Below are 25,823 nucleotides of genomic sequence, written 5' to 3'. Positions count from 1 at the left end.
CCTACCAACAGTGAGAAGTCATGTTAGTAGCATGTACCCTTAATATGATGTGATAAGAAACAAGCACTTCACCTCTGTGGTCAACAACAGACCAAAATGACTGTGACAAATATAACACACTAAGTAAGGCAATAGAATGAAGAATAGATGTGGAGTGTAGAGGGATATACATTATCTCAAATTTTCTGTAAATTTAATACTGTTCTAAAAATAAAGTACATTAGCATATTCTTTATAAAAATACTGTGCATATTCACTGAAATATATATTGAACAATAAACCACTATTTATAGTCTTACATTTTATTTGCATTTCTTGCAATATATTCTGTGTGTGTGTGTGAGAGGGGGGGGGCAGAGAGAAAGAGAAAGAGAGAGTATACTGGGATTTGAATTCTATGCCTTGCACTCTTGCTCAGATTTTTTGCACAGATGGTGCCCTACAAATTGAACCATGACTCTACTGCCAGATCTTTTTTTTACTGTTAAATGCAGATAAGATGCTCTCAGCCAGGCACTGGTAGTTCACACCTGTAATCCTACCTACTCAGGCGCTGAGATCTGAGGACTGCAGTTCAAAGCCAGCCTGGGCAGGAAAGTCCCTAAGACTATTATCTCTAATTAACCAACAGAAAATCAGAAGTGGAGCTGTGGTTCAAAGTGGGTAGAGCACTAGCCTGAGTTCAAGTTCCATTACTGACCAAAAAAAAAAAAAAAAAGTCTCTCAGATTTGTCTTTGCAGATCAGCTTCAACCATGATTTTCAGATCTCAGACTCCTGAGTCGATAGGATACTAGGTGTTAATCCTCTGCCTAGTATTTTTAAATTAGTGTATTTTAAAATTAATGATATACTAATGGTATTAATTAATGATATATTCTCATTTTTAAAAATCTACATCTAACCCTTGAGAGGTGAGTTACCTATGATGGTGTCATTTTCATGTCATGATGACACAAAAACTGTATGCCCTTAGAAACTGATAAAAACTAAAGAATTTATATATAATGTAAATAACACAGTAACAATAACCTTGCTTGAGTTGAAACTCTAAGTTGTTAGAAAAGCATGGAATAAAAATAAGGTAAATAGGATATTAATCAAAGTTTTGGTAGAAAGTTTATCCAAGTTGTAGTTGAGAAATTATGTCTACATTGCTTAAATTTCTCTCAGTAGAGTTATTTTTTTTCTAGTACTGAGGCTTGAACTCAGGCCATCATATTCTCCCTTGGATTTTTCCATTCAAGGCTCATGCTTTGCCACTTTAACCACACCTCCACTTCCAGCTTTTTGCTGGTTAATTGGCAATAATAGTCTCACAGGCTTTGAATTGCAATCCCCAGATCTCAGTTTCCTAAATAGTTAGAATTAGAGGCATGAATCACTAGTGCCTAGCCAGAGTTGATTTAAAAATACAATGTATTTAAGCTGGGCGCTGGTAGATCCCACCTGTAATCCTAGCTACTCAGGGAGCTGAGATCTGAGGATCGAAGTTCAAAACCAGCCCAGGCAGGAAAGGCTAGGAGACTCTCTCCAACAAACCACCAGAAAACTGGAAGCAGCGCAGTGGTTCAAGTGGTAGAGCACTAGCCTTGAGCTGAAGAGCTGAGGGACAGTGCCCAGGCCCAGAGTTCAAGTACCAAGACTGAAAAAAATAATATGTATTTAATTTTTGGTTATATAAGCCCATTAACTATAGAGTATTTGACTGCAATGCAGTATTTGTATGTAGTTGTAAGCTGTGAAAATGTAGTAAGAAGACACTAGACAATCGATTTGCTAAAGAACACACACAGGACCTCTATCCTTGATTTTGTTCTTCATCAATCTCATAGTCATCGTTTCAAAGAGCCAACGCCAACTTTCTTAACTGCACCTCTGAACCCAATGGGGCTGTGTTAAGCTGCCTATTCCACTGCTCCCTTCTGCTCCCTAATACTCCCTCATCTTGATCTGTCTCTCAGCAGATACTCTGATTGACCTAGCTACAATCCCTCATCCATCCATTGTGGAACAGAGGGCATCTTAATAATGTCACACAAGACTACACTAAAACTAATTCACCTACAATATCACCAATCTAGTGATTTTTGTTTTGTACCACTAATAAATTAGTGCTGTCCCTGGTAGTAATCATGTATATTGTGCAGATCACAAAAGTTAGAAAACTCTTCTGAAAGGCGAACTTCAGAATTTCAGTTTAAAATCTGAAAACTGCTGAAGCTAGACCTTCTACTCCACGTTCTCTTGAATGGTCTTGCTCACCTTTGCTGCTGCTGACTGGAAGAAACAGCGGTGGCAGCAGTAAGAAGCAAGGGAGAGAAGCGAGGGAGAGAATGGATATTGCCTTGGCAGGCCAATATATATCATGATAGGCCTTGCCGCTTCTATTCTATTTTTATTTTTTGTTGATCATGGGGTTTGAACTCGGGGCCTAGCCACTGTCCCAGAGCTCTTTCACTCAAGGCTAGTGCTCTACCACTTTGAGCTACAGTTCCACTTACGATTTTCTGGTAGTTAATTGGAGATAAGAATCTTATGGACTTTCCTGCCTGGGCTGACTTTGAACCATGATCCTCAGACCTCAGCTTCCTGAATAGCTAGGATTACAGGCATGAGCCACTAGTGCCTGGCTATACCTTCTTCTTAGCCAGAAGTCATATATGCTATTCTTTCTTACTACCTGATCTCTGTGCTTGGACCAACATTCATTCCCCTTACGTGGCTAGATTTTCAAGATTCATTTCATTCCTCATCTTTTTAGAAAGTCTCATTTCCTCTTTTACTTCAGTCTGGATGCCTTTTTCATGTTCCCACACCACCCACATACAGTTGTCATAGTGTGTTCAAATTGTCTGTGTACTTGTCTGTCACTTCAGAGACTGTGGGCAGGGCAATGACTAATTCACCTCAGTAATTGCTGATGCTTAATACAGCACAAATAAACAACAGGCATTGTTTCTGAGATAAATTAAACCAATCCCATTCCTTATTTAAAACCTCAAGCATGGGCACTGTTCTCCCCAGGATAGTAATGAGATATTAAGCAATGTCTTCAATTTTTTCATTCTACATTTTAGGGAAAAATACTTGCTTTTCAACATTACCATACTGGTGCTTAGATCTGAAAAATCTTTTTGAATGGTACGTATTATTTTTCACATTGCCTTTTTTTTGGTACTGCTGGTGCTGGGGCTCAAACTCAGGGCCAGGGCTTTGTCTGTTAGTTTTATTCACTCAAGGCTGGTGCTTAACCACTTGAACCACACTTCCACTTCCAACTTCATAGTGGTTAACTTGAAATAAGAGTCTCAAGGATTTTCCTGCCTGGGCAGGCTTTCTGATCTTTAGATCTCAGTCTACTAAGAGCCACCAGCACTATGCTCTTTTTTCATTGCTTTGATAGCACACTTGATATAAAAGAGAGGGGTTGGGCTGGGCGCTGGTGGCTCATGCCTGTAATCCTAGCTACTCAGGAGGCTGAGATCTGAGGATTGCAGTTCAAAGCCAGCCTGGGCGGGAAAGTCCGTGACACTCTTATCTCCAATAAACCACCAGAAAAACTGGAAGTGACATTGTAGATCAAGTGGTAGAACACTAGCCTTGAGTGAAGAGCAGTTGTTTATTTTGGCCAATTTCAGAGGTTCAGCTCAAAGTTCTTGGCTGGATTCTGGGTAAAACAGAACATTATGGCCACAGGAGTTTGTGGAGCAAGAGCCTTTTAACTTAATAGAGGACAGGAATCAGAGAGGGCACAAGGGACTGTATACAAGATATGATCTTCAAAGGCATGCCTCTATGAGTCCACTCCTAAAATTCCCAGAGCTTCCCAAAATAGTGCCACCAGTGGGCAACTGAACACTCAACACATGAACCTATGGAGGGACATTTAAAATTCAAACCATAACAGGTGTATTACATGGGCTCTGATGGAAAGTGACTTAATCTAAAGCACTCAACATCCCCCGACAGTTGTATCTTAGAACTGTCCTTGCTGCACACCCTGCTGAACCATCTCCCCTCCCTTCCCCCTGAACAAATGTGCCAGCTGTCTGGAAGACAGCCTAAGACCAAGGCAACATCTGATGCTGATGCTCCTGATGAACACAAGATGTTTGTTGAAACCTTGAAACTCCTTAAACATTGCTCATCCACCCTGCCTTCATCTCACCCTGCTTCCTTCTGCCCCCTGACTTCACCCTTTCAGCCTAATATTTAACAAGCCCTAGTTGTAAGGGTGTGTGTATGTACCATTTCCCCCTCAGCCAGGCTGAAGGAGAGTTGGTGGCCCTTCCAAGGCTTCACTCCTTTATAAAGCCTGTGCATCTATTGAGTTTGAATTCTGCCCTTTCTTTATTCTGATACCCTCATGACTCAAGTTCCTTAAGAGTCTGTCTGCTTTCTGACCACAAAGCAATGTTTTATCCAGTTCATGATTCTTGTCAGCTTTAGACAGATGGTTTTTTTTGTTTTGTTTTGGATTAGTCCACAGAATTATATTTCTTCAGTCCACATGCTTGCAGCACTGAATAACCAATTTTTATCAAACTATTAGGTACACTAAAAATCCGTCTGCGTTCTACACTGTCACCATTTATATCTTCTAGTTTCATCTGTATCAAAGAGCTAGGACTAGAAAAATGTATGTAAAGTATCTTGAACGGGGTGTCACAAAATATGTATTTGCCTAGTAAATTGTGCCACTGACCTAGGGGAAAGGATGTATTTCTATATAGTGATGTGAGATAATAGGACCACCTGAGAGCTAGAACCATAATGTTCTGTCCAATCCAGCCAAGAACATTGGACGGATACAAAAGCTGCTATTCAGTCTTCCCTTTTGGGGGCTGGGAGAGGGGATTCATTAAGTGCAGCAATGTGCCTAGATATAACATTTCTCCACTGGCTGAAACCTATGATACCTAGCTTGAGTAAGGTCATCTACGAGGTAGTTGCTGCAGGGAGGGTGGAACGGTTCTTTGTAACAAATAAGGATATGATGGCTGGAGCTCTACCTACCATTTTAACCCACAAGGCTAATTTGTGGAATGGAGGCCAGGCTGCAAGGATGCTGAAGCACGAAAGGGTTTGGGGTTCCTGGGGGTCAGGGGACAATTATGCAGCGTTTACTATACAAGAAAGAAAAATAACCCACACAACTTGTTGGATTTAGGATTTGACGATCTCCAACCAGGCATTCTGTTAACGCTGGGCCTTGCTGTCATCCGTGGAGCCTAGGACAGTACCTGGACCAGCTCGGGGCCAGGCTGGCGGGAAGAGTGCGAGGGGACCGGAGGAGCAAGAAGGGCAATGCAGGGAGCCGCTGCCACCTGGACCTGCGGCGAGACTCTTAATTCTGCCAGAGCAGAGCTCCGAGCTCTTCCTCTTTCCCTCACCCGCGGGCTCCGCTTGGGGGGCGCGGAAGCCGGCGCTCGAGACAAGCTGGTGACCGAGGTCCCCACAGAGTCGCTGCGCGGTCCCTCACCGTCCCCAGCCGCCCCGCGCCCCATTCGAAAGCGCCAGAAGCCGCCAGGGGCGTCACGGACTGCCTCGAGTCTCTATTGGTTAGTTTTTGTCACGTGGAGTGAGAGGCATTTCCCATTGGCTGGCGGACGAGCGGCCGCGCGGAGGGCAGCGCTCGGGACGCGGCCTCATCCCGGGCGCGCGGCCGCCGTGCGGCGATTGCGCGCGGCCGGGAGGACGTTGTCCGGCGCGCGGGGCAGATACCCTTCCTCCTTCGATACGTCGCCCCCGCCTGGGCGCGGAGGGCCACCGCTGGGCCTGGGGACGCCCCTGAGGGTGTGCAGGGACTGCAGGCAGGCCCAGCACCCGCAGACCCACCGGACAGCGCCTGTGGCGGGCCCCGCCTGGTCCACCTAAGCCTCCCGGCCCTGGACCCGGAGTGACCGACCCCACCAGCTCCAGGGCTCCCGATGCGAAGATTGGAAACGCCGAAAGGAGGTGCGGAATCCGCCGCCAGTTAGCTACACCCCCGTATGGCTGTCACAGTTATTTCGTTCAGTGTCTGCTTGTTACGGGCTGCAGTTTGAAGGCACATCCCCGAGGGGCATGAGCCTGGGTGCAGAGATCGTGGGGTGGAGGGTCGCACAATCAGGCGTCTTGCTGGGGCCAGTGCTGGGGAGCCCCCCACCCCGCTCCAGAAAGGGGAGCCGCCCCTCAGTCCTGCTCAGAGCGATGTGATCTTCTGATTGCTCCTAAGTAGTTGCATATCTGGATTTTAATGTCAGATCTTGATGTTAAATGTTGTCATTTACAAGCCAGTTCAAGACTGGCTAGTTTGTGACCTCTGATTCTATCCCTACATTGGACAGGTGACCTTTGAGGGTAGAGGGGTACCCACTGGAATCTGGGGACAGAGGTTAAGCATTGTTAGAACACCGTTCAATATTTTTTTGAGGTACTGTTACTGATGAGCTTTTATTGTGAGCACCCTTTTGAAAGGCTGATTGTGTATTTTTGTGTCTGCACTGGAGCTTGAACTCAGCGCCCTGCATTCTTCTTAGTTCTTTGCTCAAGGCTGTAGGTCTACCACTTGAGCCATATCTACACATTCAACTTTTTGCTTGTTAATTGGAGATAGCCTTGTGGATTTGGCTGGCCAGGTTGTCTCAATCCTAATTCTCAGATCTCAACCTCCTGCATAGCCAGGATTATAGGCACGAGCTACTGGCACACACCGTTTATTTATTTTGTTAAATATCATTATTTTGTTTTAACAAAAATGCTTTTGTTAAGACCAACTACCATGGACAAAAGACACTTGGCTCAACAGATGCCCTGTGATTGGTGCAAATAGAATCCTTCATTTGTATAATGGGTTGTACTTCGATTAATGCAAACCTAAAGAGGCTGCTGGTATTCAGTGCAGACTTTTTTTTTCCCCCTCCTTGTTCTTGCTATATGGCTGCTTGACTCACTTTGGGTGACACTCCTCATTTCCCACCTGATATTATAACACCAGATTCCATTAAAGACTTTCTCTTGAATGGTCTTGCTCACCTTTGCCACCACTGACTGGAAGAAACAGCAGTAGCAGCAGTAAGACTGGCAAACTGAGCAGCTCAGGCAAAAGGGCACCAGAAAGTATCAGTGGGCAGCAGAGAGCTATACCACTGAGGCCCTTGAACTATGGAGAGACTCAGAAACCCCTCTCACTACAGAATCTGTAACACTTAAGGCCTCAAACCCTGTCCTTCTGCCCTAGGTATCAGGGGCTTGAGTCCAAACCCAGAGACCAAACCCAGTGCCCATGTTATCATCCACTTTGCTAACTGCAAATAACCATAAGGGCCTATCCACAATTTGTATTGGGGTAAAACAAAAGATCCCCAGCTAGTTGTTTTGTATTTTTTTTCTCTCTGACATGCATTTGCAACATGGATTTTGCTCATATTTGGGCAGGGGGTTTAATGTGGAGTGAAAAGTCTTGAAGGTTACATGATTTGTGAGCTTCCAAAGAGATCTAGAACATCAGCATACAGTATACCTGTGACATTGAAATTTTATATGGGTTGTAGATTAGGAAAGGAAATACATGTTTAAAAAAATGCTTCTGAGAAAAGAGGGAAGGGAAAAATCCTAAGAAATTGCTTTAGGGAAGTAAAAGCAGGCATTTCAGTGACAATTGTGTATGTTAAAAGATTAACAAAAGCTGGGTGCGGTGGCCCATGCCTGTAATCCTAGCTACACACGAGGCTGAGATCTGAGGATCGAGATTCAAAGCCAGCCAGGGCAGGAAAGTCAGTGAGACTCTTATCTCCAATAAACCATTCAGAAAACCAGAAGTGGCACTATGGCTCAAGTGGTAGAGTGCTAGCCTTGAGCTGAAGAGCTGAGGGACAGTGCCCAGGCCCAGAGTTCAAGCCCCACAACCTACCAAAAAAAAAAAAAGATTAACAAAAATTGCTGGTAGAGAGCTGGAAGAACTTGAAGGGTTGTAAGTTTCATACTAGGCACTGTTAAGTAGCACACATATGTGCACACAATATCCATATTCACATACACAGTTTTATTCGATTTCCACAACAGAATGTCATTCTACTTTGAGAAAACTAATGCTCTGAGGGTTTGGATGACATGCCTCAACCAGAGCTATTCACTGAAAAAGTAATGATGTAAACACATGTATGTATGGATCCCAAATCACTCATTTATCATGTCTCCTAATCTGTCCAGTTACATCAAAGCCTGTGGACACCCAAGAATCCACCTTTGTGTTTTTTTTCTTTTCTACTCAACCCATGCTCTACCACTTGAGCAATACCTCCATCACTTCTTGCTGCTGCCCCCTCCCCCTCCTCCTCCTTCTCCTTCTTCTGCATCATCATCATCATCATCATCATCATCATCATCATCTATCGATAAGAGTCCTCAGATTTTTCTGCCCAGACTGGCTTTGAAGCCTAGTCCCCAAATCTCAGCCTCCTGAGTGGTTAGGACTGGACTCTCCCCCCCTCCCCCCCTCCCCATCACCTTGTGGGTTTTTAAAGACATGGATTCTCAGAACTCTCACTTCAGAAGTGTGGATTGGGTTCAGTATCTGATGAAATCTGGGGACCATTTTGAGAATAACAAACTTCTCACCCAATCCCAACTTCCATGGGTTATAGCCAGGCAGAGCTTTCATTTCTTCTTCCAGATCTTTCCTTCCCAAGCTTTCAGAAGGAAATTCTTTGTTGGGAGAAGCCAAAGAGTATGCTGCATCTCCTTAAACTGTTAAAGAGCTCTTTGTCAGGATCTGACCCTGTTGTTTTTCCCTGTTTTATATAATCTTCCTTCAGCTACATGAGAAAAAGTTTTAAAGCTAATTCACCCACAATACCACCAATCTAATGATTTTTATGTTTTGTACCACTAGTGAATTAGTGCTGTCCCTGGTATTAATCGTGTATATTGTGCAGATCACAAAAGTTAGAAAAGTTCTGAGAAATGAACTTCAGAATTTCAGTTCAAAATCTGAAATCTGCTCTGAGGCTAGACCTTTTTCTCCACTTTCTCTTGAATGGTCTTGCTCACCTTTGCCACTGCTGACTGGAAGAAACAGCAGTGGCAGCAGTAAGGCTGGCAAACTGAGCAGCCCAGGCAAAAGGGCAGCAGAAAGTATCAGTGGGCAGCAGAGAGCTATAACACTGAGGCCCTTGAGAGACTCAGAAACCCCTCTCACTACAGAGGGATTGAATTCATGGTCTCTCTCTTCTATCACTTGAGCCAGTCCCCAGGTCTTCTGTGTTTTATAGATAGGGTCTCCCGCTTTTGATTGGGGTAGCATTGGATCTGATCTTCCTATCTTTGCTTCCCATGTAGTTGTGATTACAGGCATGAACCTTCCTGTCCAGCATGATCTTATAGAAACCATATAGGAAGAACAGTATATATAACATTGTAATTTTCGAGTATGATTAATGGTTAGATAATACAATTATAGCTAATGTCAACAAAGCTAACATGATTAAGTTAAACTATCCTAATTAATCTCACTTACTTTAAGTTTGTCACAAGACATCAATCAGAAATTGTCTGATTTTTTTTTCTTTCTGGTACTGGGATTTGAACTCAGGGGAGTAAGCTTACTCACCTGGTGCTTTAGCATGTGAACTGCACCTCTGGCCCAGCTTTTTGCTGATTATTATTTTGGAAATAGAATCTTGCAGACTTTTCTGTCTTGGCTGGCCTTGAACTATGTTCCTCTGGATCTCAACTTTCTAAGTAACTAGGATTACAGGTGTGAGCCACCAGCACCTGACTCTGAATTTTTTTTTTGTCAGTCATGGGGCTTGAACTCAGGGTCTAGATGCTGTCCCTGAGCTTTTTGCTCAAGGCTAGTACTCTACCACTTTGAGCCACAGCTTCACTTCTGACTTTTGGATGGTTAAGTGAATAATTAATTGAAGATAAGGTTTTCATGGTCTTTCTTGCTGGGACTGGCTTCAGACTGCCATCTTCAGATCTCAGCCTCCCAAATATCTAGTAATATAGTCATGAGCCACCAGTGCCTGGTCTGACTCCAAATTCTTAAATCTCAGTGAAAATCGTAGATATAGATTATGTGTCAGAAAAGGGGGGATTTAAGGAAAATATTTGAAGGTACAGTTAAGAATTTTCCTGGTTTGAAGTGTTTTGTGGTTGATCTAAGAGACATAATTTACAACTCTTCCATAAAAATGATGGTTTTGATCATACTTTGACTTAACTCCCATGACATTATAATTTTAGTTTATTTGGAAATCATTCTCTTTAACAGCAATTAGTGTGGATACTTAATTCGTTAGAAGATTATGTCTAGAGCGACTTTCTCAATGGTTTCTATGGGTGTTTTACATTCTATTATAAGTTGGCAATTTATAATTTTACATTTATAGAGTATAAAGTAATAGTATGATTTTTAATACAATGTGAAAAAACTGACAAATCTATTACTTGAGGTGATAGTATTTGGAATTTACTTTATGCAGTTTTGAAATTACTGTAAAATACAGTAGCATTAGCAATATTTACCATGCTGTGCAATAGATCTCAAAAAACTTATTCCTTCTCAGAGACTGTATTTTTTGACTAGTATCTTCCCTATTCTCACCTTTCATATCCTCTGTAACTACCATTGTACTTTTTACTATTGTATTTATGAGTTTGTCTTATTTCTTTAGCATAAAACTCCCCAATCCCATGCATAGTGTCACAAATGACATCGTTTCCTTTTTTTTTTTTTTTTGCTTGTCCCAGGACTCAAACTCTGGGCCTCGACCCTTTCCTTGTGCTTCTTATGCTCAAGGTTAGTGCTCTGCTACTTGAGCCACAGGGCCATTTCCAATTTCTCTGAGTAGTTTATTGGATAGTAGAGTCCCATGGATTTTATTGCTTGGGCTGGATTCAAACTTAAGTCCTTAGATCTCAGCCTTCTGAGTAGCTAGGATTACAGGCATGAGCCACCAACACCGTGTATCAATTCTTTTTAAGGCTGAACAGTATTCTACTCTGTGTGTGTGTGTGTGTATGTATGTGTAAAACATTTTTTTAAAATCCTACAGTGCTGCAGTGACCATTTATTTATTGAGAAGTAGTCATGAAAACTTCCTTTTCTTGGTCTGGGTTGGCCTCAAACCTTGACCCTAACAATCTCAGCCTCCAAAATAGCTATAATTTCAGGTGTGAGCCACTGGCACCCAGATACTTTTTCGAAGAACCTCTATCCTGGACTAATTTATTTCTGTTGCTGGACTAATTTATTTCATCCCCCCTACTCACAGTAATCTATAAACATTTCTTTTTCCCCCTACATCCACGCCACTTGTTTTTTCTTGATGACAACCATTCTTACATGAGTGAAATGGAATCCCAATGTAGTTTTGTTAATCAGCACCATTATGGGTGGCAGGCTGTTCCAAAGGCCATCTTCTAACCTCATTTTGGCCACTACAAAAGCCCAGACCTCCCTTTGATCTGTGTGAGGATAAATGTTAGTCTCATCAGACTCCTGTCTGGATGTGTTAATGTTTATATAATGTTACACTATAGGTAAAAACAAATGAGAAGAAATCCCGCAGATAATTTCTTGAGGGAAACAAAGTCATTTTTTTAAATGTCTAGGAGTCAAATCTATTTTAATTCAAGTGGCATGGTTTGTTCTGTAGCCACTTGCTTTATTTTTAACTTACAGCCTTCTAGCCATCACAAAGAAAGTCTGCTTGCCTAATATATGAACTTGAAACATTGTTACATCAAAATTATATGAGTCAGCAGGCGTCTGTGGGTCATTGCTCCAATCCTAGCAACTGAGGAGGCTGAGTTCTGAGGATCGCAGGTCAAAGCCAACCCAGGCAGCAAAGTCCATGAGACACTTATTTCCAATTAAGCATCAAAAAGCTGGAAGTGGAGCCGTGGTTCAAGTGTTAGAGCACTAGCCTTGAACACAAAAGCTAAGGTACAGTGCCTGGAGAGCACCCAGGCCCTGAGTTCAAGCCTCAAAATAAATACAGAGTACTGGTGGCTCTGTAGTCCTAGCTACTCAGGAGGCTAAGATCTGATATCTGAGGATCATGATTTGATGCCAGCCAGGGCAGAAAAGTCTGTGAGACTTATTGCCAATAAAACTACTCAAAAGAAGCTAGAAGTGCTGCTGTGGCTCTCAAGTGGTAGAGTGCTAGTCTTAAGCACAAAGTGCTCAGGGACATCTCCCAGACCCTGAGTTCAAGCTCAGGACCAACAAAAATAAAAAATAAAAATAAGAATTTGAGTACTCCTTATGAGTCAGACGTAATAATTCAAGTGGATCTATTACAGGATTCCATAGGAAGTTGTTGTATATTTAAGAAGTACTATGTGATCTTAGCTACTCAGGGAAACATTTTCTCATTTAGTCATATTTCTATCAAGTCTGCCTTGGTATGTGTAAACACTAGTCTTTATGAGATATACATATAATGTTTTTAACATGTGTATAATCCAGTATTTGTAAAATATATATAATATAATCCTTATAAGGACTAGTTTAGGTCTAAAAGTGTTGGAGGACTTCTATTTTCTACATTTACTTGAACCTTCTGTTTTAGGACTTAAATTGCTTGTTTTGTTTAATTCATGTTGTGGTTGTGTATTTTATCCTATTCCTAATAGTCTATCTCAAAAAGTTTACAGTATGATATCTTCTAAAAATACTATTTTAAAAATAATATATATGGAGTGTCACATTTTGAAAATATTGAAAAAACATAAAATCCACCAGTAAACTATCCTGTTAATATTCTGATATATATCCTTCCAGTCTATTGTTCATGTTGTAGAGGTAATCAATTTAAAATGAGATCATACTCTGAGTATATTTTGTGACTTTTATTTTTATTTAATGATATGTAGTAAATAAGTGCTTTTAATGCCCATAATTCTATTTCTTTTTTTTTTCTTTTTGTTGGTAGGGCTTGAACTCACAGCCTGAGTGCTTCCCTGAGCTCTTTTTGCTCAAGGCTAGCACTCTACCTCTTTGAGCCACAGTTCTACTTCTGGTTTTCTGATGGTTAATTGGTGATAAGAGTTTCATGACTTTCCTGCCCTGGCTGGCTCTGAACTGTGATTCTCAGATCTCAGCCTCCTGAGTAGGTAGGATTACAGACAGGCGGCACCTGTGCCCAGTTTCTAATTCTTTTTAAGTACGTGTTGTGTTGTAAGATTTGGGTTCAGAAGAATTTTGTTAATAAATTACTGTAAAAGGTGAATTCAGAAACCTAAACTGCTGAGCCAGGAACAAAATCCAGTCCTTTGCTCTTTTCCTTCATTAAGCTTGCCCTGGTTTCTATCCTCCCATCCTAACACAAGTGGTTAGGATGTCAGGGTGCCTTAGAAGGAAGATTTATCTAGAAGATACAGTTGCAATGTGGTTCTCTTTTCAAACTTTTGTAGCCAACCCTCCACAATATTTATTTTTTACATTATTGCCGCTATAGGCAAAGCATCAAAAGTAAAATTCAAAGGATCTGGAATAATGGGGAAAATAAAATTGTATTCTAAAACTCCTCAAACTTTTAGATAAGGGAAAGATACTGGAATAAATAAATTTACAGGCAAATAATACTCGTTTAACATTTTTATATGCCAAAGAAATGGCCCCAAATTCAGTTTTGCCTCTCTCAGTCTATAGAGCAATTTTGTTATAATTGATTCCTAGTTTGTAAATATATGTTATAATTAATTCCTAGTTTGTAAATATATGTAACTATTAAATTACTCTCTGTCTTGAAATGTTTATTGTTTTTGTGTTCATTCTAAATAACTATATGAGAATTTGTATACAAATGACTCAGGCCACAAATTAGCTTATACTAGATATTAAAAACTGGTCATTTTAAAATGTTATGTGAAATTTTCTTACAATAGCCAGGCACCAGTGGCTCCTGCCTGTAATCCTAGCTACTTAGGCTGAGAATCTGAAGATCACAGTTCAAGGCCAGCCTGAGCAGGGAAGTTCATGAGACTCTTATCTCCAATAAACTACCAAAAATAGCTGAAGGAAAAGCTGTGACTCAAGTGGTAGAGCACTGGCCGTGAGCAAAAGAAGCTCAGGGACAGTGCCCAGGCTCTGAATTCAAATCCCAGGACTGGCATAAAAAATGTATGTAATAGTAACCAGTGCAATTATTTTTACTTCTATGAAAGTATACCTTTCAAGTAAAAAAATTTCAAATACTAGTAAGCCAAAAGAAAGCCAAAAAGAAACAAAACATTTGCAATCCTAACGCTGTAAATACCCCTTTAGTTTGCCAATTTAATTTCCTTTTCTCTTTCTTAATCTATGGTGGACTCTTCATAATGGTATATACAATAATAACTCTCCTGTGATTTTTTCAAACTTTGTCACAAACAAAATTTCAACAATTTTAATTTGGAGTTTTGTGAACAGGGAAGCATCCCATCTAGAGACTTGGGAAGGCATTCCTAGAGGGCTTTATAGGTAGAAAAGGTGAAGGAAAACAAACAAGAACCAAAAAGTAGATTGGTCTTTACAAAGTTACTTTCCTTACAGGCTTAAAATAGCCCTTTCAACACCATGCGAAATCAGATAAACTGAACCCTTTCTGATTGATTGCTGTGAATTTCATGTTTGGAAAACGGGCCACTTTCAAACTTGAGTTTAATGATGACCTGGCTCAGATGACTCCATTTGAGTTTCATCTGACCTGTTGGTCCCAGTGTAAGAGCTCAGTCTTTTTCCAGTTAATATGAGAGTCTTGAGAACTTTTTGTGCCTAGGCTGGCTTTGAACCTCGGATCTCAACCTCCTCTTAAGTAGCTAAGATTACTGGGGTGAGCCATTGGTGTCCAGCAAGAGTTCAGTCTTTTTTTTTGGTCGTGGGCCCTGAACTCTGGGCCTGGGCGCTGTCCCTAGGCTCTTCAGCTCAAGGAGAGCACTCTATCACTTGAGCCACAGCGCCACGTCCGGCTTTTTCTATTTATGTGGTACTGAGGAACTGAACCCAGGGCCTCATGCATGCAAAGCAAGCACTCTACCACTAAACCACCTTCCCAGCCCCAAGAGTTCAGTCTTAAAAAGGCCAATGACTTGTAATTTTTTTTTGGGGGGGGGTCAGTTGTGGAGCCTGAACTCTTGGCCTGGGTGCTGTCCCTCAGCTCTTCAGCTCAAGGCTAGCGCTCTACCATTTGAGCCACAGCACCACTTCCATTTTTTTTCCTGCTTATGTGGTGCTGAGGAATTGAACCCAGGACATCATGCATATAAGGCAAGCACTCTACCACTGAGCCACCTTCCCAGCTCCAACTTGTAATTTTTAATTCACCTCCCACCTTTCATTATTTGAATCAAGTCTATGTATATTAAGTCATTAAGTATTTCCTGTACTTTTTTTTTTTTAGGAGGATGTAGATCAAATCAAAGGCCTGGGGCATGCTAGGCAAGTACACTATCACTGAGCTACACCCCAACTTTTAAATTCTATTTCTAAAAGTGGATGATCTTATTTTTGGTTTAAGATCAGGAACTGCGGATAAGCCACAGTGGTTTTTTTTATACTGTGTATAAACCACAATGGGTTTTTAATTCCAGATTTACCTTCAGGACTGGTGCAGATGGCCCATCTTTGGCGAAAGATATGGATAAACTAACTTTCAAGTACATTTTAGTCATCTGTGTTCATAATAAAAGAATAACAAAATATAGACATTATATAATGGAACATATGGAACCATATAAGGAAAACGATGCAGCCATACTACTATTATTAGCATTTTGGTCAGTCTCCTTCAATTCCCTTTTCTATGCAGATTTATTTTTATATACTATAAATACAATTTTAGACTCAACTTTAAGTTATAGAAATTTTTACTACTTTAATGTATTGCTAAAATAATGTTAGTGTATACCTTTTCCAATTCCTTCCACTTTACATTTCTTAGATGCTGGTTGCCCTGACTTGGATAATTTATCATCATTGTTATCAGCCCATAAATACTTCTCTACATTTCTGGTACTGTCTATTGGTGGTCTCTCTGAACAAGCTTACCTTCACATAGCCTGCTGACTTCTGTTACTGGGCTGCTAGCTCTCTTTAGCTCCTAGTTGAGTTAGTATTCTCAGCCTCATCCTCAGGGATCTCCACATTTGCCTTCAGTCTGTGTGCTTTTTTTTTTTTTTTGGTCAGTCATAGGATTTGAACTCAGGACTTAGATACTGTCCCTGAGCTTTTCTGTTCTAAGGTGGTGCTCTATCACTTTGAGCCACAGCTCCACTTCCAGTTTTCTGGTGGTTGAGATGAGTCTCACAGACTTTTCTGCCTGGGCTGGCTTTGAACCATGGTCCTCAAGGCTCAGTATCCTGAGTACATAGGATTACAGGTGTGAGCAACCACTGTCCAGCCTTTGTGTGCCTATTTTGTGAGGGCCCTAACATGTTTACCACATAGCTTCCAACATGTTTTGTCAGAAAGGTGGCACAAAATCAAGTAACTTTAGTTCAGTGTTTGCTTTTTTCCTTGGGGCATAAGCTCTTTGTAAACAGAGATGATAAGCAAGGGCCACAGGGGACCATTTTTCTTTCTTTCTTTTTTTCTTTCTGATTAGTTGTGTGTGTTCCTTGGTCCATTGGGGGAAAGTATTCTTATTTAGATCCTTCTCTTTTCTTCCATCTGATGCAAATGATAAGATAGCCCAAAACATGGATAAGAATTCTACTGATTAGTGTGTGTGTGTGTGTGTGTGTGTGTGTGAATTCTGATTAGTGTGTGTGTGTGTATGTGCCGGTCATGGGGCCTGAACTCTGGTCCTGGGTGTTGTCCCTCAGCTCTTCAGCTCAAGGCTAGCACTCTACCACTCGAGCCAGAGTAACACTTCTGGCTTTTTCTGCTTATGTGGTGCTGAGGAATCGAACCCAGGGCTTCATGCATGCAAGGCAAGCACTCTACCACTGAGCCACCTTCCCAGCCCCTCTACTGATTATTTGTAGATTTTTTTTTAAGGTGAGTGCCTTTAATGATTTAACAGATGGCAGAATAATTATACTTTTAGCTTGTACCTTCCAAATTCTGTTTGAAGAGATTATTATTTATACCAGTGGTAGAGCTCCTTGACAGACAAATCAAATCCCTCAAATTAGTGAACTTGGAGATAAAATTGAACAGTTTTTCTTTATATTTTAGTGTTTTTAGACTTCTAAGTGTTTATATGTTAAAAATTAACTTCTCCCTGTGGTTATCAAAAGATAGAACAGTAATATTTTTGCCGCATAAGTTATGATGGAATATATATCTTTCAGTTGAGTGAATTATTGTGCTAGCCATTTAGGCAAGAGATCTCATTATCTCAGTATACACAAATCACTTTGTTCCAGACAAACCTAACTCAGCCTGTTACAGAACTTAACCTTCATTCTTAAGTGTATTTCTAGGTCACACTGAAGAAAACCTGATTCCTTGCAATATAACAGTACTTTTCATACCTACATTTATTACTCTTCATATTTTTTCACCCTTTTTACTAAACAGATACTTTTTAAAAGTCAAAGTTTATTTTATCCTTACTATTTATATCCCACCCCATCCCTTTCATGGTTCTTGGTGCCCAGTAGTGCTCAAGTATTTATTAGATTAAATTGAAAACTATTGTTCACATAGGCCTATAATCTGGGCTTTTTTCTGTATGTGTTCCAATTTGTCTATGTTCATTTTAAGCTGTGTTTCTGTTATATGCTATCCTTATACTTTGGAAAAATATACATATGCAGTGATTTTTTAAAAGTTTTTTTTACTGTTATAAATGACATGATTTTAGTTGGAAGCTAGACATGGTAGCTCATGCCTATAATCTCAGATGTTTGGAAAGTGGAAATAGGAAGATCACAGTTTGAGGACAGCCTGGACAAAAACATGAAGCCCTACCTACAAAACAAACTACAGCAAAAAGGGCTTGGTGTCATGGCTTATGTGGTAGGACACACTTGCTTTGCTAACTCAAGTCCCTGAATTTAAATCCCAATACTGCTAAATTTTTTTAAAGTTGGAAAAATTTTTATTAAATATAACCTAACTTTATTATTAAATGTATCAAAGATTTTTGTTGCTGGCAAGTTATAGGTAAATACTATCTTATTTATTACTCAAATTGTTCCAGGTTTTACCACTGGGAACTTTTCTAGGTGTTCCATTGATATTCCCCTCAGATTGTATTTGAGTACTTCCCTACTTTGTGTTCTTTGTGGCACTGAAAGGAGTTGCTCACACATCTTCAATATCACATTCCATGCTTCAGCCCTAAAACCAGCCCGTTCAACAAGAATGATGTCCACTGGAAAATGGTATTAGGAACCAGATTTGCCATTGATCATTGTTCTAAACTGCTTTGTTGAATGGTAACTAGTAAAATATACAACTAGATAATAAAAATTTTAAAATTCACAAAGTTGAAGTACACATATTTATATATTTGTTATATGTATAAATATATTGTTTTTCCTTGGAAAAAATTTAGTATTTAGCTGTGAACACATTGATGGTCTAACTTCAAAATATTTCATTTATGAAATAGCCACACATCAGAAATACCATAATAGAGTAAAGCATTTACTTAAAAAAAGAGAAAGAAACACGATTTATTCTGATCTGGCATCACAATTGGGTGTCATTGCTTTTAGGCCCTGTCAGTGACTGGAGCTAGGAAATGTGTATGTACATTTCCTGTGTATGCATTCATGACTTTCTTACAATGCTCCCCTCTTATCCATGGCTTCAGTTATCTATGGTTAACCACAGTTTGAAAATATTAAATGGAAAAATTCTAGAAATAAATAATTCATACTCTTTAATTTGCATGCCATTCTAAATAGCATAGCAAAATCTTATGTTCTCCCACTTTGACCCTCAGAATGAGTCATCCCTTTGTCCAATGTACCCATGTTGTGTATGCTGCCTCCCACCTTTCAGTGATAGGCTGTCAAACATTTGTGCTCACATGGCCGTGTCTATTACTTCACTCATCTTATCATGGAGGTTACATAGTCACAAGAAGGGAGAGTACAGTATAAGATATTTTAAAAGATTCACATAACTATTATAGCATATTGCTTTTATTGTTCTAGTTTATCATTGGTTATTGTTAATATCTTAGTTGAGCCTATTTTACAAATTAAACTTTATTATAGGTATACATGTGGAGGAAACCAAGAGTGTATATATAGTTTGCCACTAGGTGTGATTACAGGCATCCCTTGGGGTCTTGGAACATGTCCTTTGTGCTTCCATTTTTACTCATCAGTGTCTACTAAGCTCAACAGGAATTCACTCTGACGTGTCAGTCACTAGTTTAGATCTAATCCATTCAGACTTTCTTCCTTTCTTAACCAAAACTGACCAGTCCATATTGACCCATCTAGCTCCTACTTTGCAATCTTTTTTATTTTTTACTATTTTTCAACTCTAATACACATGTAGATTACTATCAGAATTGTTGTCTTATATTACCACAAAACACACCAACTTCAGTACAATATTTATATCTGATTCCTTTTCTTTCTTAAAAATTTGTTTCCAAAGCTTATTACACCTCTTTCTGACCATCCTCTTCAATGAGGTTATGTCTGACATTTGTAAGATGAATCAATTATTTTGACTTTGTCTGTCTTCCAAACTGAGATCCAGCACTCCTGGTGGATTTTTTAAACTTACAATAAAAAGACATTAAAATTCATTCCTTGTGCTATGAAATTCCATGAGTCTTGACAAATAAATAGCATCATTTATCTATGATGGCACTGTTAGACAAAGTAGTTTATTGGCTCTGGAAATAGTTTATGCTTTACCTAGTCAGCCCTCCAACCTTCTCCAACCCCTTTCAAAAATGGATCTGTTTTCTATCTCTGTACTTATATATTTCCCAGAAAGTCATATAAATGGAATCATGTAGTATGTAGCCTTTCTCCAATTGGAATTTTTTTCTTAGCATAATGCATTTAAGATTTATCTGTGTTGTACAAATGAATAGCTGTTTCCTTTTGATCACACGAACAGTATTTTTAGTACAAATTCAACATCCTGGATGCTTCAGTTATTGAGTAATTATAAATAATATTGCTGTGCAAATTCATGTGTAGGTTTTTGGATAAAGACCTAGAATCATAATTTCTGGGATTCAGAAGCTATGTTTAGGTTTACAAAAATCTGTGAAATTTTCTTCAAAAGTAGCCATTCCATTTTACATTGATTCCACCAAAAATTAAGGGAAACTCTTGTTACTCTCCATTTTTGCAGGCATTTGGAAGAATATTGCCAGGATATCTGCCCTTACCTTTCAAACATGGTATATCATGGTTCTAGTGTTTATTTCCCTTATACTGTGCATCTTGTTGGATACTTATTTGGTCTCTGTATATTGTCTTAGTGAGGTGTTTGTTCAATTCTTTTTTTTTTTTGCAGGGGGGAGGTGGGGGGCTTGAACTCTGGGCCTGGGCACTGTCCCTCAGGTCTTCAACTCAAGGCTAGCGCTCTACCACTTGAGCCACATCACCACTTCCTTCAATTCTTGTACCACTGGAAACTTCATAGTATCAAAATTTATTAGTAATTTTAAAGTTCAAACAATACAGAAATGTGTAAAAATGAAAAAGATGGGCTATAATGTCTGTTCCAAACAAATCGAAATAACTAGTGTAATAGATTGGCGTGTGTGCTGCCAGTTTTTTCTTGATGTTTCTAACAACACATGCATTTTTCTATATAAATATAACTAGATTAAAATTATTACTCTGCAACTTACTTTTATGTTTTAACTTCCTATGTCATTCCATACAAATTTGAGTGTTTTATTTTCCATGAGAAATATATGCTATACTGGGCATAGTGATGCATGCTTGTATTCCCACCTACTCAAGATTGAGAGGCAGGAGAATCTCAAGTCTGAGGCCAGTCTGGGCAAAGTTAGCAAAGACCACATCTCAAACAAAACAAAGTAGATATAAAAGGGTAAGTGAGTAGCTCTAGTGTAGAGTGCTTGCCTAACATTTCCGAGGCCCTGGGATCACAAGACAGAAGAAAAAAAGAAAGGAAGAAGGAAAGAAAGACAAAGAGAGAAAGAGGCCCAGGTTGGCCTTGAACTTGCAATCTTCCTGTCTCAGCCTCCCACATACTTTGTTTATAGATGTTAACCATCACACCCAGTTTAGGCTATAATTTACTCACCCATTTCTTATACAAAATATTTTAATTCCTACCATTTTTTTCTACAAAGTATCTTAATGTGTGAAATAGTAAAAACACCTTTTCACATATTAATGGCCTTTGGGCATTTTTTTTTCTTAAGTAAAAATTCTGTATACAGAATAATGTCTATATTTACCAATCTATAAAGAAAGAAGAAAATAGAAGTCTTCTTAGGAATGTTAAGTCATTTTCTTTCTATGTGGAAAAATTTTCCTTCTCTCTCCCTTTCTCCCCTTCTCTGCCTCCCTTCCTTCTACCCCTTCTTTCCAGTCTCCCTTCCCCACTCCCTCTTTCCCTCCCTTTCCTCTTTTTTTTTTTTGGTACTAGGGATTGAATGGGGATAGAACTCAGATCCTCACATCTGCTAGGCAAATGCTGTACCACTGAGCTGTACCCCTAGCAGCCCACTTTTTTTGGGGGGGGTCCAGTCGTGGGGCCTGAACTCTGGGCCTGGGCACTGTCCCTCATCTCTTCAACTCAAGGCTAGCACTCTACCACTTGAGCCACAGCGCCACTTCTGGATTTTTTTTTTCTGCTTATGTGGTGCTGAGAAATCAAACCCAGGGCATCATGCATGCAAGGCAAGCACACTACCACTGAGCCACCTTCCCAGCCCCCCCCCTTTTTTAAATTATTTTTTGGTGCTGGTCCTGGGGCTTGAACTCAGGGCTTGGGTGCTCCCTTGAGCTATTTTTGCTCAAGGCTATGGCTCTATCACTTTGAACCACAGCACCACTTTGATTTTTCTGGTGGTTAATTGGAGGTAAGTGCCTCACAGACTTTCCTGCCTGGGTTGTCTTTGAGCCATGATCCTCAGATCTCAGCCTCCTGAGTAGCTACAATTACAGGTGTGAGCCACTGGTGTTCTTCTTTGATCTAGTTTTGGTATTAGATTAGTTCTAGCCTTAGAAAATAAGATGGCATATGACCCCTACTCTTCTTTTTTCTGAAAGAGATTATGGAAATGGAATTATGTTTAACATTTGGTAGAGTTTACTAGTTTACTAGTAAAACTGAGTCTGATGTTTTCTTTTTCAGAAGGTTTTTAGTATTGATTCCATTTCTTGTATAGAGATAAGAGTATTCACATTACCTATATCCCCTTACATGAATTTTTTGAAAGTTGTGCCCGTCAAGGTCTACATTTATCTAAATTTAAAATTCATACAGATATATTTGATATTTGCTTCTAATATTCCTTTATTATGTTTTGATGTCTACATGATTAATAATAATTCCTTTTTTTTATTCCAGATACTCTCTCTCTCTTTCTCTCTCTCTTTCTGTTTGTGCCAACCCTACAGCTGGAGCTCAGGGTCTAGACACTGTTCCTCAGTTTTTTGGGGTTTTTTTTGGGGGGGGGTCCAGTCGTGGGGCATGAACTCTGGGCCTGGGCGCTGTCTCTCAGCTCTTCAGCTCAAGGTTAGCGCTCTACCACTTGAGCCACAGCGCCACTTCTGGCTTTTTCTTTTTGCTTATGTGGTGCTGAGGAATCGAACCCAAGGCCTCAGGCATGCAAGGCAAGTGCTCTACCAGTGAGCCACCTTCCCAGCCCTATTCCTCAGTTTTTTTGCTCAAGGCTAGTGCTCTCTGCCATTTGAACCTCAGCTGTACTTTCAGCTATTTGGTGGTTAATTGGAGATAAGAATCTCATAGTTAAAAAAAAAAGAAAAAGAATCTCATAGTCTTTCCTGCCCAAACTGGCTCCAAACCACAGTTCTCAGATCTCAGCCTCTTGAGTAGCTAGATTACAAGCATGAGCCACTGATGCCTAGTGCACATATACTCTCTCTCTTTCTCTTGATTGGTGGTTTATTATTTCCTTCCTTTGTTTAGTTTTTTGTTTTTTGTTTTTTTGTTTTGTCATTCGTGGTGCTTGAACTCGGGGCCTGGGTGCTTTCCCTCAGCTCTTCAGCTCAAGGCGAGTGCTCTACCACTTGAGCACCACTTCCAGTTTTCTGAGTGGTTTATTGGAGATAAGAGTCTCACAGACTTTCTTGACTGGCTGGCTTTTAATCGGGAGCCTCAGATCTGTCTCCTGAGTAGCTAGAATTACAGGCGTGAGCCACCAGTGCCTAGCTCCTTTGTTTAATTTTAATTTAGTTTTCTCTATCTAGTCTCCTAGTGTGAAAGCATAGGTTATTGATTTTAGTTCTTTCTTCTTTTCTAAAATATGCTGTTAGTACTCTGAATGGCTTCCTAAGATGCACTGTAGCTGCATTTGTTTTTAATGGGAGAGGAGTACTGCATATAGACAAGTGCTCTGCCACTTGAGCCATGCCTGCAACCCAGCTACCTAAATTTTGATATTAATTAAAAATAAAAACAAACAAACAAATGTTTCTACTAGCTTGGTACCTGTGGCTCACACCTACCTGCATTCTTGGATACTCAGGAGGCTGAGATCTGAGGATCACAGTTTGAAGCCATCCCAGTTAGAAAAGTCTGTGAGAGGGCTGGGAAGGTGGCTCAGTGGTAGAGTGCTTGCCTTGCATGCATGAGGCCCTGGGTTCGATTCCTCAGCACCACATAAGCAAAAAGAAAAAAGCAGAAATGGTGCTGTGGTTCAAGTGGTAGAACGCTAGCCTTGAGCTGAAGAGCTAAGGGACAGCGCCCTGGCCCAGAGTTCAGGGCCCAAGACCGGACCCAAAAAAAAAAAATAAAAAGAAAAGTCTGTGAGACTTTTCCAGTTAACCAATAAAAAGCTGGAAGTAGAACTCTAGTTCAAGTGGTAGAGCACTAGCTTTGAGCATCAAAGCTCAAGGATAGCACTCAGACTGAGTTCAAGCCACAGGACTGGCACCAAAAATCAAAAAGAATCTACAACTACTTTTACTTGTGGTAAAATGCTCTTTATATGTTATCTTTGTCATTTTAAGTGTGCAGTTAAGTGATATGTACATTCATCAATGTTCTTTTGAAAAGGTAGATTTTGTTAATGTTTGGCAGGTTAGGGTTCAAGGTTCCTGAAGAACATCTTGAAGTGGAAAGCATAGAGACTGGAGTATGGGAAATGCTAGATTGTTTTGAAAATCCTAACCATAGAGAATAAAATGCTAGCCGGGCACCAGTGGCTCACTCCTGTAATCTTAGCTACTCAGAAGGCCAAGATCTGAGGATCGTGGTTCAAAGCCAGCCCAGACAGGAAAGTCCTTGAAACTCTTATCTTTAATTAACTACCAGAAAACCTGAAGTGATGCTGTGGCTCATGTGGTAGAGTGCTAGCCTTGAGCTGAAGAGCTGAGGAACAGCGCCCAGGCCCAGAGTTCAAATCCCACTACTGACAGAGAGAGAGAGAGAGAGAGAGAGAGAGTAAAAATGCTCATCTCCATTCTTCCTAATTCCTCATAATCTTAGTCTGGGGAGGGTTATAGTATAGAGAACTAATTGTGAAGCACAGCTTCAGGTCTGCAGATCCACATTGACTCAACAGGTTTTCTCTAATTGATCAGTTTTTCCTATGCATCATGTGCATAAGGGTATCCAATCTACGCAGAGCCTAGGATGTAAAATAAATACCTAGTCTCAAAGCCAGAGACAGAAAGAGGCAGAGATCACACAAAGATCACAGAAAGGAGAGCAGACACAAAAACAAAGTGGCAGAGATCTTGACTAAGAAACATCTTTGAATAAAGTTCTTTGCACTTATCCTTCATTTTCCAGGACTTCTTTATTCCAAGTCCTGTGACAGGAACCTAAGAAGCCCACAGCAACAGCGCGTCTGTGCTCTGTTGCGTCAGTAGAGCTCAGCACTGGCAGACATTTCCAGATGCTGAGCTACAAGCACTAAGGCAGCATTGCCTGCTGCAGGGCTGCAACCCTGGTGGTCTCTGACAGCTGCAGAGCCAGAAAGGCTCCTAGTTTCCCATTTTTGTATTTCTTATTTTTATTCTTCACTTCTTGAATCCTTGTTTTGTTTTAGATACATGTGAGTATGCCCTTTCAAATCCTTTGTTTCTCTTCTTTATGCTTGCTCTGGGGATTACAATTAGCATCTTAATATGAACCAATCTAGATTATATTCCTTTAATTTTAGTAGCATTCTAAAATTTCTTCCAATGTACTTACATTTCTTCCCCTTCTTTTATATTATTATTATCACAAAGTACAAGCTCATTAATTTTTATAATTACTGATTTTGCCTTAAAACAGAGAGGTCAAGAAGAGTTAGGAAGAGTCAGGGTGTAGATCAGTTGCAGAGTATTTGCCTATCACACATGAAGCCCTGGGTTTGATCACCAGCTCTCAAGTGGGATCAAAAACCCACTTCATACCAACAAGCTATTTCCATCCTGAAGCCATGTCCTAAATGATTGCTATAGTCTTACCTGTAATCCCAGCACTTAGGAGGCAGAAGAAAGAGGATGTGGAGTTCAGGCCTAGCCTGAGCTACATAGAGAGACCCTGTCTCAAAAAAGAATTGTGTTTATCTCTCTTTTTTGGTGCTGTTTATATATGTGTGGGTTTGAAAGTTACCATTTAGTGTATTTTAATTTCAGTCTTAAGAGACAAGTATTTCTTTTAAGGAAGGTCTGCTAAGCAACAAATTCGGGTGTGGTGTTTGTGTGTGTGTGTGTGTGTGTGTGTGTGTGTGTGTGTGTGTGTGTGTGTGTGTGTGT

General features: G+C 40.2%; 1 protein-coding gene across 2 annotated transcripts in view; it reads left to right on the top strand.

The window, feature by feature from the left end:
• The first annotated feature begins 5,881 nt into the window (after positions 1–5,881).
• Ptpdc1 (protein tyrosine phosphatase domain containing 1) overlaps positions 5,882–25,823 on the top strand; it is an 84,578-nt gene continuing 64,636 nt past the window's right edge. For both annotated transcript variants that reach the window (XM_013026363.1, XM_013026361.1), the window contains exon 1: positions 5,882–5,960. The gene's annotated coding sequence lies outside the window, so the exon portion shown is untranslated. The remainder of the gene's footprint in view (positions 5,961–25,823) is intronic.

The sequence above is a fragment of the Dipodomys ordii genome, unplaced genomic scaffold, assembly GCF_000151885.1.
Source record: "Dipodomys ordii isolate 6190 unplaced genomic scaffold, Dord_2.0 Scaffold93, whole genome shotgun sequence".
Lineage (NCBI taxonomy): Eukaryota > Metazoa > Chordata > Mammalia > Rodentia > Heteromyidae > Dipodomys > Dipodomys ordii.
The sequence above is the reverse complement of the archived record's forward strand: the minus strand, read 5'-3'. Positions and strand labels throughout refer to the sequence as shown.